The sequence below is a fragment of the Lontra canadensis genome, unplaced genomic scaffold (genome assembly GCF_010015895.1).
Source record: "Lontra canadensis isolate GAN:19392208 unplaced genomic scaffold, GSC_riverotter_1.0 scaffold55, whole genome shotgun sequence".
Classification (NCBI taxonomy): Eukaryota; Metazoa; Chordata; class Mammalia; order Carnivora; family Mustelidae; genus Lontra; species Lontra canadensis.
In genome coordinates, this window is record NW_022631049.1 from 13,626,337 (window position 1) to 13,645,747 (window position 19,411).

Below are 19,411 nucleotides of genomic sequence, written 5' to 3' on the forward strand. Positions count from 1 at the left end.
TGATTCGGTCTCATTTACCCAGAACTGCCTCTGATTTAAAGAGCAGCCTGTCCTCTGAAGTGGGAGTGTTAGAGATGATCTGCACGAGAATCAACAGTTCAGTTATGGACTCAGGAAAAGAACATTAATCCCAGGCGGGAAAGGAAAGGAGATAGGTTGTTTCCACCCGGCGCGTTCGGGAGAAGTGGAAAGCACTGCGTGAGCCGCTCCTGGCAAATTAGTCTGTTCACTCTCTGTGGAATACTCGTTTTTGTCTCTTAACGTTCTTGTCTACTTATTCTCAGTTTGCTTCTTAACCTTGAAAAAATTACTAAGGCCTATGCCTTAGGTCTCCTCATCTATAAAATAGAGATAATTGTATCTATCTTGTAGAGTTGTTGGAGGAATTAAATGAAATAAAGTACCTAACCGTCTTGAAACTGTGCTTGGCACACGTGTGATTTATAAGTGTTAACAGCAGGTCTTATTCAATTAGACAGCAACACAATTAAGTTTGTAATTAGGTTAAAAGCAAATGTTGCATATGTAATAATATACAGTAGATGTTCTACTGTGACACAAACTATTGGCCACCAGTAATTTGTAATATATAGTTTCCGTTTTTATGAACCTAGTGCCCTAACTCAGATATCTGTCTTCGTTGGTTGTCACTAGCCTTAGGTCTTATCTACATTTTACAGTATTCTGCCTTATATTAACATATATTCATGACTTACCTTCCTTTCTATATGTTTAGCAATCTATGGGCAGAGTCCACCTTTATGTTCATAATGCTCATTGGGCCTAGTGCAGTAGATATTTAATAGGTTATTGAACTGCCTGAGTGATTCTGATAATGTTAAAACATGAGAAGCGTGAGTCACTAAGATAAAAATTATAGTGTGTGTCAAATCAAATAAAATAAGCGCAGCAGAAAATTTAATTTTTTGCTGCACTTAACGATGACATTGAAGGCATTGGCTAACATTTTCACAAGACCAGATTCTTGGCTAACATTTTCACAAGACCAGATTCGTATGGGATTTGTCACATTACTCCTTTTGATTACAAGCTCACTAAGGATAGGGTATGCCTCTATTCACTCATTTATTCATTCATTCACCTTTTTCATTTTTGCCAAGTATTTGTATGTCCATAATACAGTAGTCTCATGAAGGCTTTAGGAAAGGTGGAAAAAACAACCCTTACCATTCAGGAGTCTCCCATTTAGTCTTTTCTTCAAATGTCCTAGACATCACTATGGGCTTTTTTCCTTTGAATGTAGAAAAACAAGGACTTAGTGCCCCAGTAAAGTTGGATAAAATGCAGGGGCATACTTGGAGAGGGGTCTGGAGACCAAAGGATGAATCCTACCCTTAAATCGGCTTAAGTATATTCACCTAGAATATTGTGTGCTCTTTTGGTTTATGGTAAAATTGTGGTTTTTTAAATTTTATTTTACTTTATTTATTTGAGAGAGAGAGCATGACCAAGAGATAGATCATGAGCCGGAGGAAGGGTAGAAGGAGAAGCAGACTTCCCGCTGAGCAGAGGGCCCTATAAAAGGATCCCAAGACCCTGGGATCATGATCTAAGCCAAAGGTAGATGCTTAACCGACTGAGCCACCCATATTCCCTCTGATAAAATTGTTAATGCTTGCGAAGTGCTTTACTATTTATTAAGTGATTTTTCACATTATTTCATAGTGGTATAAAATTAATGCTGCCATTCTGTTCATGAAGAAGTAGACTCAGTAAAATTAATGAACGTGTCCAAGGTTACTCAGCTAGAAAGTAGTGAAGCATTTTAGAGTCTGCTGGGGGAATAGGTGTGACGTCCAAAGAGCATCTGACACACCACCCAAGGGTGAGGGTATCAGAAAAGCTTCCAGATAATGTAGGACTGAATCCTAAAGGATGAATTTAATCAAGGGAATAAAAGGGGAGGGTGAGATGCAGGGAAAGTCATTTCAGCCAGATGGGGTAGCATACAAAGACACAGAAGCATGCAAATGCATGACATTTTGAGGAAATTAAGGCTGCACCTGCAGGGACCAAGACATATAGGATAGGCTTGAGACTTGACCACCACAGAGACAGGTGTTTGGTCCAGGAAGGGAGGAGATTGTGAAGGGTGCCTGCCTTTGAATGGTGCATTTGGAGAGTAGCTAGGAAAGGAACAAGAGTAGATCTGTAATGCTAAGAACTTTGGACTATATCCTGTGAGCATTAAGAAACCAAACAATCAGGGGTGCCTGGGTGGCTCAGTTGGTTAAACAACTGCTTTCAGCTCAATTCATGATCTGAGTCCTGGGATGGAGCCCCACATGGGACTCCCTGCTCAGCGGGGAACCTGTTTTTCCTTCTCCCTCTACTGCTTCCCCCCTGCTTGTGCTCTCCTGTGCTTGCTCTCTCTCTCTCTCTCTCTCTCTCTCTCTCTTTGAAAAAAAAGAAGAAGAAGAAACCAAACAATTGAAGGTTCTCTATTACTTAGGTGATTAGTGACAGCACAAAGGCGGAATTAGAGAGTTGGGGTATATCATTAGAATGGTAGTGTCCTGAATCAAGAGAGAAACCATGAAGGCCTACAGAAGTTAATCTCAAAGAAAATGTGGACTTAGTCTTCTCAAATCTTCTTTTCAAAAGCAAATAGCCAATAGACCAGTTATAAGTTAGTTTTCGTGAACTAGCATAACAGCAGCACCTATTTTCACTCCATTTTAGCATTTTCTAGTTTTCTATAGTATACAATCCTGTGGGTATCCCAGGCCTTCGTATGAACTACAGTGAAAACAGAGTGGTGCTTGTTGTCCCTAATTCACCATTTCTCAGAAAATCCCATGTCACTTTGCTCCAATTGGTTCTTCAGGTATGTCTGTATTCTATAAGTTTTCATACATTCTCCATGAGGGTTTAATCCCAGTATGGTCTTGTCAGCTTTTGCAGCTTTTGACTTCCTTCTCATTTTACTTTTCTTTTTTAGTTCATCTGGAAGCTTTCTAAAGAATGAAATGAAAGTTAAAAACAGAAAAACTTCAGAAAGTTCTTACAGAGGGGTGGTGTAGGATTCCAGTGGTTGTTTAGGGTTTTGTGACCTAATTAAGCCCAATGCACCGGGGTGTCAAAGCCAATAAATTAGCTATGCCTAGTCTAAAAGAAAGGTGTAGTTTATATTTGCTCTTCCTTTTGAACTCTTACTAGCAGACAAAATTTGAACTAATTTAGGGTATATGAATCAGAAGGGGAATAGAATTTGTCTTCTATAGATAGGAAGCCCATATTATTACATATGAAAAAAGTATTAATTTTAGGAAATTTATTTTCATATTGTCTGTTTAGATATTTTTCTTACTGCATGTAGACATTTTAGATAAAAACTAATTTTTGCTGAGTAATGGCTAAGTGAACTCCCTTGCTCCTCCTCTTCTTTCTAAGCTACTTGTAGCCCTCTAATAGACTTGTTTTGAGAATTGTTATATATAACATGCCTGGAACAGTGGGTGTTTGGCACAAAGTACTAGGTGTTAACTCTATCCATGTGGATCTCAGAAAACAATAATCCTTATTTGTAGAAACTCACCTGAAATTTCATTAGGATGACCAGCACAAAATTGTCAAGAACAGGGTTTGTTACTGGCCTGTACCTCACCGTAAGTGAAAGAATGTTTATAAAGAATATTAGCAAAAAAGTGGCCCTATTTAGAAATAGTGGTAGAAAGGCATAGGGAGCTTTATAGAGATACTTGATGAATAGTCTCATAACAATTCTTATGTGTGCACTGTACACTAGGGAGTATGTAATTTCCATTTATTGACTAAAGTTATTTGACCAAATATTTATATGAATGTAATCCACTTTCTGATATATCTTGTGGTCTACTTGTATTATTATCATTTTAAACCATTTTCAAACATTTTAGAAATTAACCAGTCTTCATGATATATTGAAGAAAGAATAATACTTCCACCAAAATGAGGTAGAAAAATAAGGGCTTTTTCTGCAAGTACCAAAATAAAATGGTGTTTATTAACTTGGCATACCTGTAACCATCTCATTGGTCTTTTTCATTTAAGGATTAATAACCTTAATAATCCTTTATGAGGTACAGAGCATCATGGGAAAGTAATGGAGTCCAGCCTGGGAGAAGTCACTCTTTCTTGATCAGTTTCTCCTCGGATAAAGCAGAACTATAGGGAATGGAGACCAGGGATTGACATGCCTGACTCTGAAAAAGTGTTAGAGTCTTTTCTATTTCTTTTTAGCTGCATTGTCTCCCACAAGCCCGGACTGGAAAGCAGCGTTGGGCTGCATTGGAACCCTGGCTGCTCATTTGCAGAATCCTGACAGAAGTCTTCTGAGAACCCTGTTCTAGATCAAGCCTGCTTTAGACTGTATTTTTCAGCAATCTACTGAAAGAGCACAAAGAAATGAATGACACTGAGTGATATATAAGAAGGGCAGGATTTAACACAATCTGATCAAGGCACTCAGGACTTTTCTTCCCCTTTACATTGGACCATTACTTTCAAACTGCTTTCATATCAGTTATTGATCCGCCTTGTTTGTATATAGCTCAAATGTAATAATGCATGTTTTACAAGTACTTTATGTAAATATTCAGAGTAATTGGTATGTCTTTCTTTACTCCGTCTGTCACCCCCTTATTTTTTTCCTCTCCTTTACTATTTTTTTCATAAAAGAGAACTTTTATACTGTTCCTTCCTCCAAATATTATTTCCTGGGTCTTTTATCTCCGCATCACACACTATAGTTTCTGCTTTGCTAAGATCTGATGTCTAGAACCGTAGCGGTGATCCTTTTCTAATCCCTGGTAGTGGGGGGAGGGTAAAAAAAGCTGGATGTTCTGGTCATGGAATGCTCTGAGATTATGGACACTGAGTGAGGACAGTACAGGGATGAAAAGGAGAAAGAGAAATGGGGAATATACTCACGGAAACCTAAGATGATTATTGGCAGGAGAGATGGGGAGGTAGACAGTTCTAGAACCCCTGATTGTTGGGCAATCTAAGTCATGAGTGTGATAAAATTTAAAATGTACATGTTATCAAGAAAAACTTTAATACTGATAAATGGTATAGATACCAGTTTCTTCTTTTTTGCCATAATACATTCCTAAAAGCTTGGTTAAAAAGTAGAACAAGGAAAAACATCATTTTTAGATCCAGTAGTTATAACTTACAATTCTACTCTTTTTGAGTCTGCTCTGGTAAAGGGAAATTATGCCCACAAAAATATTTGAATCACTGACAAATGAGTGGATTAGTGGGATGAAAAGCATAATGTAGATACTTTTTGATACACCCGGATTAGGGGACAGGTAAAATTTAGGATGGTGAAAAGATTAGGGGACAAGTGACATTCAAGATTGTAAAAACTGCTACCTGTGTTTACTGTCAAGATTGCCTGTGCCAGAGAACTAAAGAAAAATGGTGGAAGTTTTGATATGGTTATATAAAAGTAGATGTTTTATGTAGTGCTTTCTAATTTTGCCAGATTGCCATACAAGATAAATTATATACTCATTAGTATTTGTTCTAATGTGTTATTACATTAAGCTATAGCTAGATAATCCTTATAATCGTTGCACTTATAAGTTTAAATAAATCTGTCGAATGACTTTTGGGCCCAGGCCAGCCTTTAGAAATTACATTGTCATTTGTACTGCTATACCTCATGACCTCAGGTATCTAGAAATCTTAGAGAAATGTGAATTATGTCTGAATGGATATCTTTTCCAAATTAGTTGAGAGTTAAGCTTTTATTTGTTTAAAGGGTAATTTTAACTAAGTGAACGGAAATCTCTCATGTTACTATTTCTCCTTTTGACCACTTCTCAGTGAACCATCATTGTGAAAATTGGTACAGGATAGTTCTTGAGAGGGACAGAGAGCTGCATTAACTGTGCCAAACATAAATCTTCTAGATCATATGCTATAGAATGTGCTGCTCAGTAACTTTAGCTGATGCATAGGGAGCCTAGTTAGAATTATTTCTGAGCCTTCCTGTAGATAGAGTTAAATGTAGTCCCACCTTTATTTTACTATGTATTAAAAATGATCAACTTTCAGTTAGTATTTTATTGACTGAATTCATTTTTTTCCTTATTCTATAGAATTGCTTCTAGATAGGCCTAGGATATCCCTTGTCCACCTGATTCACCCACCTAGTCCTTCAGTAATGCTTGCATTGTAACATCTGGTATGTTTTAACATTAAGGACCAAGTTTGTTTATGCTTTAGAAAACAAAATCTTTGCTGTGAATCAAAAGGCAGTTATTGGAGAGAGAGAGGGTCTACTTGAAAGAAATTGTTGAGGACCACTCAAACTGAGGAAAACGCATTATGGCTGTTTAAGCACTTTTAATGGCGTTCACTTTACCATGCTGGCTGTCCACTGCCAAAATGAACCCTTACTATATGGTTAGCAGTAAATCATAAGGCTGGTATACATGTCTATGAGGTTTATGAACAAATGTTTGCCTTTGTTTGACATTTGCATTGTATAGCAAACCACTCTTACTCTTATGTGAGTAACCACTAACCATGGTTAGAAAAAAATTGGGACCTTGTATTTCAGAGTATCTTTTTAGATATAATTTATTTTTATTTTTAACCTGTTTACTATTTAGCCTATTATTTTGTGTAAACTACATTATATATTATACTTTTTTGGTGGGCAAAGAAGGGCGTTACTGTATGTCACATATAACAAATGTTCCTAATCCTGGAATACTGGACTGAATTGTTTGGAATTCTGATTGCCTGACAGGATTCTGTCTTTCATGGGCAGATCTAGAACCCATCAAAGTATATGGTAGGTCACACATAAAGGGTAGACCTGGTTTACTTCATGTGTTTTCACATCAGCTCTTCTCCCACCTCAGGTCATCCGTTTTATCTCTTCCCCTTCCAGTTCAGTTCTTACTGGCTTTTCTAGACTGGCAGCCCTGTGTTGTGCTTATGAATGTAAATGATCGCTGATAGCAACTGTGTGGGTCAGAATCCCAGCTCTACCTTTGACTGTGTGACTTTGGGTAACTTAAATTATCTGTGCCTCACTTTCTTCTATAAAATATGGTTAATAGTACCTACCTCTTAGAATTGTTGACATAAATGTGTTATAATAATCAGAGATCTTGAAACCTCCCATGATGTTCGAAATATACGTTCTAAATAACAGCTGTTATTCTCCATTTTCCTGACTCTTCTGTCCTTTCAAATTTACAACCTACTTGACATTCTTGGCTTTCAACTCTCCTATTTCAATTTGCAGTTCCTTTCCTGACACAGCATTTTCTTTGGCCTTAACTCCTGGTAATCGGCTCTTGATTAGGCACAGGCCTAGAACCCTCTGTGAACTGTTGACTGCTGCTGTGAGAAGCTCACTGGGTTTTGCCCCAGAAAGAGCTGTCCTGTCTTGAGTTTTCCTAGTTTATGCACCAGAGGTGTGCACCATTTTCTTATATACCTACTGCCTGTGGGAAGGGAGGAATTCTTTCTCATGAAAGCATTCCAAGTTCTTGAGCATCTACTCTTTTTGGTATGCAGATCCTGTCACCAGCTGTGGGAGGTACTGACTTCATCAGCAGAGCTCATTTAGAAATCTCTACCAGCTACCAGGATTTTTGATACAATAGAGAATTTTACAGCTTTCAAAAGGCTGCTCAGTTTTCAGTTGAGGCAGAGCCAGTAGTGTTTTTGGTCTTTAGCCACGTTGGCAAGAAAGAAATGGCCCATAATTTCCTTTTACAGTGAAGACCTCAATGTGAAAACTTTGAAGGAATCAGTTCCTCTTAATTGACCTGCAGTTGAACCAAGAGTGGTAGGAATGGCAGCTAGGTTCTGCACGTAGGGCAAAATCTAGCTTCGAATCTGAAGTTACCTTTTAGACCAGGGATTCCAAGCAGCTATCCCTTACCAGCATTGGCAATAAAAGCTGAGTGGGCTCCGAAAACAGATCTTTGTTGCCAAATTCCCTTAGTTTGAATCCTTGATTTATCATAGCCATATGACTTTAGGCAAGTTATAATCTCTTGATTGTCCAGTTTCAGCTTTGTAAGTAGGGATAATAATTCCTGCTTCACAAAGTTATTTTAAAGATTCTGTTAAAATATACATAGAGTACTTAGCATAGTACCTGGTTCATTAAGTGTTAGCCATTGTATTTAAGCCAGGCTGATATATTGGCTCTTCAACTAGAAGCCTAGCTTCTGGAAATTAAAAAGTGTGTGGTTGGCCCATTTTATTTGTGAAAAAGAAGAATGTGAACCTGTGGCTCAACCAAAATTACTTCACCCTGTATTTGATGACCATATACATATATAATACATACATACACACATAATCCCTCATTCTTCCTTTCCCCTTCTCTCTTACCTTTTTCTATATGTATAGCTATGTGTTTATTGTAAAGCTGCTTAATCATACCCCCACCATCCCCCCCCTCAAGTGTTCTGGTAATCACAATGAAGTAATCACATTGCAGGCACCTTAATTGCTCTTGTCTACTCTGACACTGAACGAAATTATGGTGAGGACAGTGAAATACATTTCAGGCTTTGAATTGCCTCTGTTGGGTTCTGTTGCCTATGGAATGGCATCCTATCTTAGACCAATAGTTTGCAGATTTCATTGAGCTGGGAAGATTGTTAAAACTGTAGGTTTTTATTTTTTTTTTTTATTTTTTTTTTTATTTTTTTTTTTTTTTTTTTTAAAGATTTTTATTTATTTATTTGACAGAGAGAGATCACAGTAGGCAGAGAGGCAGGCAGAGAGAGAGGAAGGGAAGCAGGCTTCCTGCTGAGCAGAGAGCCCGATGCGAGGCTCGATCCCAGGACCCTGGGATCATGACCTGAGCCGAAGGCAGAGGCTTTAACCCACTGAGCCACCCAGGCGCCCCAAAACTGTAGGTTTTTAGATCATCCCTGGAGATTCGGTGGAACAGATCTGGGCCAGGGGGCATTATAAATTGATAACTCTATTAATTATCTCCTGCAGTCTAAATGGCTCACAAATGCCTCATCCTAGTTTGTCTTCATTTTCAATCAGAGGATTACCAGTTCCGCCAGTCCAAGGTTGTATTTCATGCAGCTTGAGAGGAACCAGCCTTTCACCCATGAATTGGTTTATCTTTATTTCATCTTTGTTTTTCTTTACCTGTTTCTGCTCTGACCTTCCAATTTAAAATTTCTGTATTTATATTAATTTTCAATAAACTCATTCTGTCAGCTAGTGAGGAGGATGAAATACCATGTGTGTATAGATAAATAATTGACCAAAGACTCAAGATCTCCTCTAGAGATCTCCAGCAGTGTCTTTCTTTATAGCCCTCTGTTTTCTAATATTTTGCCCCACAGATTCTAGCTACCTTAGCCTCCCTGAACTCTGAGCCATTTGGCATCTGAGCAAGACTAGTGGACTCTGTTTCCTCTTCCTGTGCTGTGGTATGGAAGCTCTAGGCACTAAGCTTGGGCAGTTGCTGGAGTTCTCCCAGTGATCACTGTCCTCTTCTGCCTGTTGCCTGTTGTGCAATATCTGATGATGATGAAGGGTGAAAATCATCTTTCCATATATTTGATTTTATTTTCCTGGTTGTTAAAGGTGGGGCAGTAAATCTAATATGCATTACTCCATTATGACTAGAAGTAGAAGTCTGTCCTTCCAATTCAGCAAACCTTTCCATTCTTGGTGGCCTTTTTTGTCTCTTTTTGTTAGGCACAACCTATTACTTTCGTATCCTATATGTCTTTCTGTCCAGGAATGTTGAAATGGACAACAATAATTATCTATTGAGCTAACATGGATCAAGTAAGTGGCTATATGCCACTCAGAGTAGAATCAAGGTGTCTTCTGTAGCCGTTTTTATGGACTGTAGGGTAGAAGTGATTGTTAGGCTTATACATCAAAACTATTTGCTGCTGCCTCTTTTTGCTGAATATTACAGTACATGCAGTCTACCAAACCAACTGCTGCATTTAATTTCTCATGTTTCCTAGTCTCCACCTTTCTTTTTCTATCTTATTTCTTACACCTTCATATAGAAGACTCTTGAGGATCTCTGTTTTCATATCGAAGGTTTCCCCTTTCCCCCACCTTTACAGGTATCAGCATAAAGTAAATCAAGGTAACTGGATTAACCTGCCAGTCACAGTATGTCTGCAGTGATCTCATCTGTAGGTTTTAAGCTTATATTTAGTTTCTGGATTTCTGAGCCTGCTTCTCCAGTCATAGCATGAGGTTTTCATTTTGGAAGAGATGGTAGGGGAAAAGGGAATTTAGTTGATTCAAATAGCTGAGGATTCTAGAAAGCTAGTCTTGATAAAGCCAGATTTAACCACTGCACATAGTTTCAGAAACTTAAAAAAAGATAATATATGAATCAGGGCCTTGGTGCCTCAGTCGGCTCAGGTCATGATCCCAGAGTCCCAGGATAGAGCCCCACATCAGGCTCAGCGGGGCGCCTGCTTTTCCCTCGGTCACTCATCCTGCTTGCTCACTCTCTCTCTCTCAAATAATAAATCTTTTTTAAAAAAGAAAAAGATAATATGCAAATCAGACTTACACCATAATTAGGAATGGGATTTTATAGTTTACAGAGTACTTTCACATACATAATTTTATTAATCCCTGTTCATCCTGCAATGAGCTAGAATATCCTCATATTACAAGATGGTTGCAGAGAGAAGTTCAAGATGAAACTGGAATTAGGCCCAGCCTTCTGAGTCCTTATCTAGTTCCCTTTCTCCCATATACCATCTATGATCCTTTGTACCATCTGAACAGATGTGAAGATTATATGATAACAGTACAGGATTATTTTGTAACCTATGTAAGAATTACTTGCCCACTTTTATTGCTACATTCCCTCTATGGACGATTCCTTCCTTTCTTCCTTCCTTTCTTTTTTTCCCTTTCTTTTTATTTCTTTTAGAGAGGAAGAGATAGGGGCAGAGGGAGTAGGGAAGAGAGAATCCCAAACAGGCTAAACACCCAGCATGGAGCCCATGGAGGACTCAATCCCACAACCCTGAGGTCATGACCTGAGCTGAAATCAAGAGCCATACATTCAATAGACCAAGCCACCCAGGCGCCCCTCTATTTGATGATTTTTAAATATATTCCTCAAATAAGTTTCTTGTGACTTTAGTCTTAGGAATTTAAGGGTTTTCCTCGACTTTTTTTTGCATAATCAAGTTTTTGCTTTTATACTTGTTAACATTCTGAATTTTGACTATACAGATCTTTTTCTCCCTTTTCTCCCATTCCTTTTTTACAAAAGATTTTAGCTTTCGTTTGCTTTTGACCCAGCTTAGAGCTTACAACTGAAATGATCATATTTTATTTGTAGCTAGTTAACTCACCTGAAGCTAGTAAGCCCACCTGAAGAGAAACTGCTTTGACAGATTAACATTTATTTGCCATCTTCCTAAACTATGTGCTTCTCTTTTGTGATGTGAATTTTTTTTTTTTTTTGTAATGTGAATTCTTTTCTTTCAATACTTTTTAACTAAGGTCACATTTTATTACTTTCATTCTATAAATATTCATCTAGTGTCTGTTAGGTTACAGAAGAGAGGGATCATCTCTACCTCAAGTTTACAAAAACTTTCCAAAGAAATACTTGACTAGGATCTTTAAGGGTGTTATTGGCAGAGGGAATGGCATGGCTAGAGGCCTGGAATCTTTTTTTTTTCTAACTTTTTTTTTTTTTTTTAGTTTATTTTAGAGAGATACGTGTGTGTGTGTGTGTGTGTGTGTGTACTGAAGAGCTGGGGGTGGGGCAGAGGGCAGGTGAGGGAGAGAAAGAATCCTCAAGCAGACTCCCTATTGAGGAGGGATGGGGGCTCAGGTGAGGATCCAACCCAGGACCCTGAGATCATGACCTGAGCTGAAATCAAGAGCTAACTGAGCCACCCAGGCATTTTGAAGCCTAGAGTCTTGAAGGAGGACTCTTGTATTCAGAGGACTCAAGAGTTTCTGTTTGGTAGGAGCACTGGGAATAAGGTAGAAAGGGTAGAAGAAGAAAACTGGATATAGATAGGCAAGGACGAGATCAGGCCTTTTCATACTGGAAATTTTAAATTATGCTGTGAGAATGAAACACTGGAAGGTATAAAATGAGGAAAATGCTTGGCCAGATTTGCATTTTAAATTATGAGTTTGGCAGCAGTGTGGAAGATAAATGGAAATCTGGAAATGTGATTATAATACTCAGGGAGACTAGTAAAGGAGTTACTGGTGTGTTACAAGGGAAAAACAGGGTCTAGGGCAATACTCCAAATGGATATTGGAGGGTTGGAAGAAGATATTAAGTAGAAGGGACACTATCAATGCAATATGAGTAAAGGGGAGCGTAGTCCAGCTTATCTGTAATGTTTTTAACTTGGGTAGATTATGGAGGAAGAACAGGTTTCTCTTCCATGTTCTACCACGTGGCAGAAGGAAGCTAAATACTAGTGTATTTTTATTGCATTTAAGGTGCCTGTTGCACACCCAGATGGAATCATCCCTGGGCAATTGAATATATAGTTCTAGAGCTCAGAAGAAAACAGTGTTGCAATTAAAGATGAAAAGATCCTCATAATGTAAGCCAAGGTCTCTAAAATGGGTCTGCAGACACTCTATTGGAGATATTATAATGAACATGTTTGAATTTATATTTCCTTTCTGTTTCATCCCTTCAAATTTTCTATTTTTGAATGTTTTCTAATGTATGTAGAATAGTAATACATATGCATAATTTAGAAATAAGTATGTATGAAAATATGCTCAAAATATTTCTGGTAATTACTAATCTAAGTTGATTGTAAACTAATGGTCACTTCTGAGCATTCTGCTTTACAATAATAACCTGGAGAACTTTTAGAAAATACGTATTTCTGGACCCTATCTCTAGAAGACTATGATTCTAAGTGTGCGGCAAGGAATCTGAAAAATCCATTTTTTAATTTAATTTCTCAAGGGATTCTGATAATCAGCCAAGTTTAAGAGAACCAATGATAAAACTGTGGAAACATGTATAATATAGAAAGAGATGAGAAAATAAATTTGAATGCCACTTTGCTGATTCTAAAAGTTCCAACTATGTTAATTTCTATTCTTTTGATTTTAATCCTCTGATGGAGTGGCTATAGTCAGTATTGAATTAATTATCTCCATTAAGCTAAAATTAACATTAAAAATTCAAAAGCCTGTTTTTGTGTTATAGGCTTCATTTTTGCTATAGGTGTTCCTCCCATATCCATGCAGATTATATCAAACATTTTTTAACTAGCCAGGGAACTAGAGAACTTTTTCCTAAGCATGTAAAATTCTGCGTTGCCTGGAACCACTCAAATATTAAACTTGGAGAGTTAAGAACAAGAGCACCAGTGATTTAAAGTTTTTGCTAACACCATCTAAAATATGCCTTCTGTGAATTAAAATGTGTGAAAAGGATGAAAATGTAATGAGAAAGCCTGAAAGGATCATGTAATAAAAATGTTTGAGGACTTTTAGGGGCTGAAGTTTGTCCTTCCCACAGACTCCTATGGTAAAGCCTTTGTCACCACCACCTCAGAATGTGACTGTGTGTGGAGATAGGGCCTTTAAAGAGATGATTAAGTTAAAATGAGGCCATTAGAGAAGGCACTAATCCACTTCGACTAGTGTCATAAGAAGAGGAAACATGGACACGAGGGATGCATGTGTACAAAGAAAAGGCTGTGAGGCTGTAGTGAGAAGGTGGCCATCTACAAGCCAAGGGGAGAGGCCAAACCTGCCAGCCCTGTAATCTTGAACTTCTAGCCTCCAGAGCTGTGAGAAAAATAAATTTCTCTTGTTTAAACCACCCAGAATGTGGTCTTCTGTTATGGCAGCCCTAGCAAACTACTATAAGGACTGTAAATTACTTATTAAACTTTACACTTACATTAATGTAGAACTAAGAAATAACACAGGTTCTAAAACCCATTTGCCCTTGTTCCCTGAATCAAAAGAAGCAAACAATATGTAGGGTATAATTATATTGTCCAGAGTTTCTCATCTCTAAGAAATAGGTTTAAATTTTGGTGAGTGTTACATATTATCCACAGAAGCTAGATATAATTTAGTATTCCTAGTGTAATTGTTACTTCAAATATGAGCCCAGGTATATTTTGAGGTATAGGTATTTCTTTCCTAAGATAGAATTTTGTGTGATTGCTGAGTATGAACCCAGTTCTGCAATTATAACATTGTAACGAAGCTAAATGAGGATTAGGTTAATGACTGTGTAATTTTTTTGTCCTACATTATTCTTCCAGATTATAGCTTCTTGTGCAGTGAATAAACAAGTCTTCAGGTATTCAAATGGAAGGTAATATTTTGATATCTAGATCCTAATTTACTACCTTTCATTTCGTTTACCAATGAAACTTTCTTTTCAGGGGCACCTGGGTGGCTCAGTCGGTTAAGTGTCTACCTTCTGCTCAGGTCATGATTCCAGGGTCCCGGATCAAGCTCCACCTAGGGCTCTCTGCTAAACGGGGGAGCCTGCTTCTCCCTTTGCGTGCTGCTCCCCTGTTTGTGCTTGCTTGCTCTCTCTCATATAGACAGATAATCTTTATTTATATTTTATATAAATAAATAGATAAATCTGTAAACAGATACATCTTTAAAATAAATAGATAAATAGATAATAAATAGATAAATATCGAATAAATAAAATAGAAAAATAGATAAATCTTTTTTAAAAACTTTCTTTTCATAACTAATGTTTTTATTTTATCACCCACCTTCTGAGAACTCTCAGTTTTATCAGTAACTGTTGATTTTATTATGAAATGTCTCAATTATATACAAAAAGCTAGGTAACATAACGGAGAATGAGTACTCCCCATCACTTAGCTTGACAAGTTAAACATGACCCCTCCCAGGCCCCTTTCTTCAATCCAGAAGTAACCGTCCTCCTTAATTTGTTACTCATTCACATACATTTTTTTAGATTATTATTTCCATAGGCTTTTTTTTATTAGAGGAATGAAGAGGATAAAGAGAGCTCTATGAAGAATACAGAAGCAGCAGATGCACAGAGCAGCCCCCACCCTGTGACTAAGATAGAGCATCAAGGAAGAGGCCATGTCCTCTCAGGCCTGAGATTCTGAGCTTATTGGAGAGTGGCAGTGGTCACTGAGGTGCTACCCCAGTGGGACTGCTGGAAATCTGCCCTCTGGACAGCTGCGCGAGGTCTCCCTCAGGGAGGTGCCTAGCCTCAGAAGTCACTGCAAGCTCCTTTTGGGGGTTTGGGGCGTGTAGCAGGTGACATTCTAGTCTGAAACTGCCTGGGGGTAAGGGTCCAGCCCACGGGAAGGTGCTCCTGCTGTTAGCACACGGGTGCTGCTGAAAAGCAAAATGCACACTCTGAAAGAACCTGATAAAATGAGCCCACTGAAACTAGGGAGAGAAACCCCTTCCTTTTCCATCATAAAGGATGATCTGAAAGAAATAGTTCATCAATATGTTAGGCACATAATGGTTTACATAGGCCTTTATGGGGCTGATCCCTGAACCTTATCTACCGTTTACAGCATTAATTCTGTGGGAAGTATATTCAGAGTTCCCAAATAGTAAGTTTACAATAAACCTTAAGAATGGATGACAAAATATTTTTCTTAATCTCCTATTCTTTCTTTTCCATTTTCCTTGTCTCTCTCTCCTCCTTTCCTTGTCTTTTATTTTTCTTGCATCTGATCCTTGCTGATTTCTTCTTCCCCTATATACCAATACTACACTATTCTTCTTTTCCCTTATTCTGTGACTTTCCTCCTTTTTAAGCCCTGTGTGGTCAGATTGGCTGTGTAAGTTTTTAGAGCAGTGAATGATAAGCATGCCTTGAACCCTAAGTCCATAAAGCTACAGGAGCATAGCTAAGCTGGAGGAAAAGGGTCAAGACTTCCTCTCTATGTATCCTGTATTGCAGAGTCTAAGATAGGTTGAAATAGTCCTTGAAAAGAGTCCTTTAGAAATCTTATAGTAGTTCCCTTTGCCTCCTGATATAAGTGTGGCTTTTTTATATATAAATGTTATTATTGCCAAGTTTCCCCCATCCATGTGTAAGAGATCCATTTAGGCTTTTGCTTAAATGAAGAAAGTGTTCATAGTAGGAAATGGACCTTGCAATTGCTTTCTAGTCAACAAGAACCTGTATTTTTCTTTTTTAAAAATGCTTATTAAGGTGTAATTGACATATGACATATTACTTTCAGGTGTATAGCAGAGTGATTTAATATTTGTATATTATTATAAAATCACACTAAGTCTAATTAACATCCATTACCATACATAGTTACAAAAAAATTATTTTTTCTTGTGATGAGGACTTTTAAGATCTACTCTCTTAGTAACTTTCAAATATAGGTGGGCTAGTTCCAGACCACCACGATAAAGCAAATACCACAATTAAGAAAGTGAAATGAATTTGGTTTCCTACTGCATATAAAAGTCTTCCTTACTCTACACTGTCATCTATCAAGTGTACAATAGCATTCTGTCTAAAGATAGAGATACAAACCTTAATTTTTTAAAAAACACTTTATTGCTGAAATGCTAACCATCACCTGAGCTTTAGTGACTCCTCATCTTTTTGTTAGTGGGGTTGGCAGACTTGCGTGAGTACTGATGGCTGCTGACTGATCAGGGTGGTGGTTCCTCAAGGTTGGGCTGTCTGTGGCAGTTTCTTAAACAACAATGAAGTTTGCTATGTCTATTTTACTTTTCCTTTCACAAACAATTTCTCTGCAGCATGCAATGATAGCTGATAGCATTTTAACCATGGTAGAGCCTCTTTCAAAATTGGAGTCCATCCACTCAAACCCTGTTGCTGGATTTAGTAAGTAAGCTTATATGTCATATTCTAAATCCTCTGTTGTCATTTCCACAATCTTCACAGCTTCTTCACCAGTAGATTCCGTCTCAAGAAACCACTTTCTTTGCTCCTTATTGTTCAGGTTTTATCCTGAGATTGCAGTAATTCAGTTCTATCTTCAGGCTCCACTTCTGATTCTAGTTCTCCCATGGTTTCCACCACTTTTGCAGTTAGTTACTCCACTGAAGTCTTGAATCCCTCAAAGGCATCATCCATAAGGGTTGGAATCTATGACTTCCAAATTCCTGTTGATATTTTGACCTTTTCCTGTGAATCATGATGTTGTGTTTTTTTTGTTTTGTTTTCTTTTTGAAGATCTTATTTGTTTTTTTGACAGACAGAAATCACAAGTAGGCAGAGAGAGGGGAGAGCAGGCTCCCCACTGAGCAGAGAGCCCAATGCGGGGCTCGATCCCAGGATCCCGAGATCATAACCTGAGCTGAAGGCAGAGGCTTTAACCCACTGAGCCACCCAGGCGCCCCTGAATCATGATGTTTTTAATGGCACCTAGAATGTTGACTTCTTTCCAGAAGATTTCCATTAACTTTGCCTGGATCCATCAGAAGAATCACTAACCGTGGCAGCGGTAGCCCTATAAAATGAATTTCGTAAATAAGATTTGAAAATTGGGGGACCCTGGGTGGCTCAGTGGGTTAAACATCTGCCTTTAGTTCAGGTCATGATCCCGGGGTCCTGTGATTGAGTCCCACATCAGGCTCCTTGATCAATAGGAGCCTGCTTCTTCTCTCTCTGCCTGCCTCTCCCCGCTGTTTGTGCTTGTGCACTCGCTCTTGTGCTCTCTGTCAATTAAATAAATAAAATCTTTTTTAAAAATTTGAGAATTGAAATTATTCTTTGATCTATAGACTACAGAATAGATGTTACGTTAGCAGCCATGAAAACAACATTCATTAATCGCAGTGTACATCTCCATCAGAACTCTTAGGTGACCAGGTGCCTTTTCAGTGAGCAGTAATATTTTAAAAGGAATCTTTTTTCTTTCTTCTTTTCTTTTTTTTTTTCCTGAGGAATCTTTTTTTTTTCCCCCTGAGCTGTAGGTCTCAACAGTGGCCTTAAAATATCCAGTAAACCATGTTGTAAACAGATGAGCTGTCATCCAGGCTTTGTTGTTCCATTTACAGAGCATAGGCAGAGTAGAGCTAGCATTATTCAGGGCCCTGGGATTCTCAGGTTGGTAAATGAGTGTTAGTTTCAACTTCATGTCACTAGCTGCATTAGCCCCTACGGAGAGAGTCAGCCTGTCCTTTGAAGCTTTGAAGCCAAGCATTGCCTCCTCTCTACTATGAAAGTCCTAGGTGGCACCTTCTTCCAATAGAAGACTGTTTCATCTACAATGCAAATCTGTTGTTTAGTGTAGCCACCTTCATTTATATCCCAGTTACATCTTCTGGATAACTTTCTATAGCTTCTACATCAGCACTTGCTACTTCACTTTGTACTTTTCATGTTAAGGAGACGGCTTCTTTCCCTAAACCTCATGAACCAACCTCTGCTGCCTTCAGACTTTTTTGCAGCTTCCTCACCTTTCTCAGCCCTCTTAGAATAGAGGAGTTAGGGTCTTCCTTGGGATTAGGCTTTGGCTTAAGGGAATATTGCAGCTGGTTTGATCTTTTATCTAAAACACTAAGATTTTGTTCATATCACCAATGAGGCTGTTTTGCCTTCTCATCATTTATATGGTCACTGGACTAGCACTTTTAATTTCCTTCAGGAACTTTTCTTTGCATTCACAAGCTGGTTAACTTTGGCACAGGAGGCTTAGGTTTTGGCCTGTCTCAGCTTTCAACATGCCTTCCTCACTAGGCTTAATCATTTCTAGCTTTTGATTTAAAGTGAGAGACATGTGACTCTTCTTTTCACTTGAGCTCTTAGAAGCCATTGTAGGGCTCTTAATTTCCCTGATTTCAATATTACTGTATCTCAAATGGGGAGACCTGAGGAGAGGGAGAAAGGCAGTCTGTGGAGCAGTCAGAACACATACTTATAAATTAAGTTTGCCATCTTGTGTGGGTGTAGTTCATGGTGTCCAAAAACAATTACAACAGTAATATGGAAGATCGCTGTTCACAGATCACCATAACAAATATAATAATAATGAGAAAGTTTGAAATAATGCCAGAATTACCAAAGTGTGACACAGAGACACAAAGTGAACAAACGCATTTGGAAAGATAGCACCAAAAGACTTGCTCGAGGTAGGGTTGCCACAGATCTTCAATTTGTAAAAAAATGTAGTATCTGTGAAGCACGATAAAAAAATAAGGTATGAACACAATATTATTAACTACAGTCACCGTACTGTACTTTACATCCTCATGATTTATTTTATAACTAGAAGTTTGTACCTTTAGATCTGCCTTCATTTGTTTCGCCCACTCCCCACCCCTGGTAACCACCAATCTGTTCTCTGTATGTGAGCTTTTGTTTTTGTTTTAATTCCACATATAAGTGAGATCATATAGTGTTTCTTTCTCTGTCTGACTTATTTCACTTAGCATAATGCTTTCA

General features: G+C 38.1%; 1 protein-coding gene across 7 annotated transcripts in view; it reads left to right on the forward strand.

Annotated features, from left to right (window-relative positions):
- The window catches only part of DDHD1 (DDHD domain containing 1), an 81,708-nt gene that overhangs the window by 1,341 nt on the left and 60,956 nt on the right, over nucleotides 1-19,411 (forward strand). The window lies entirely within an intron of this gene.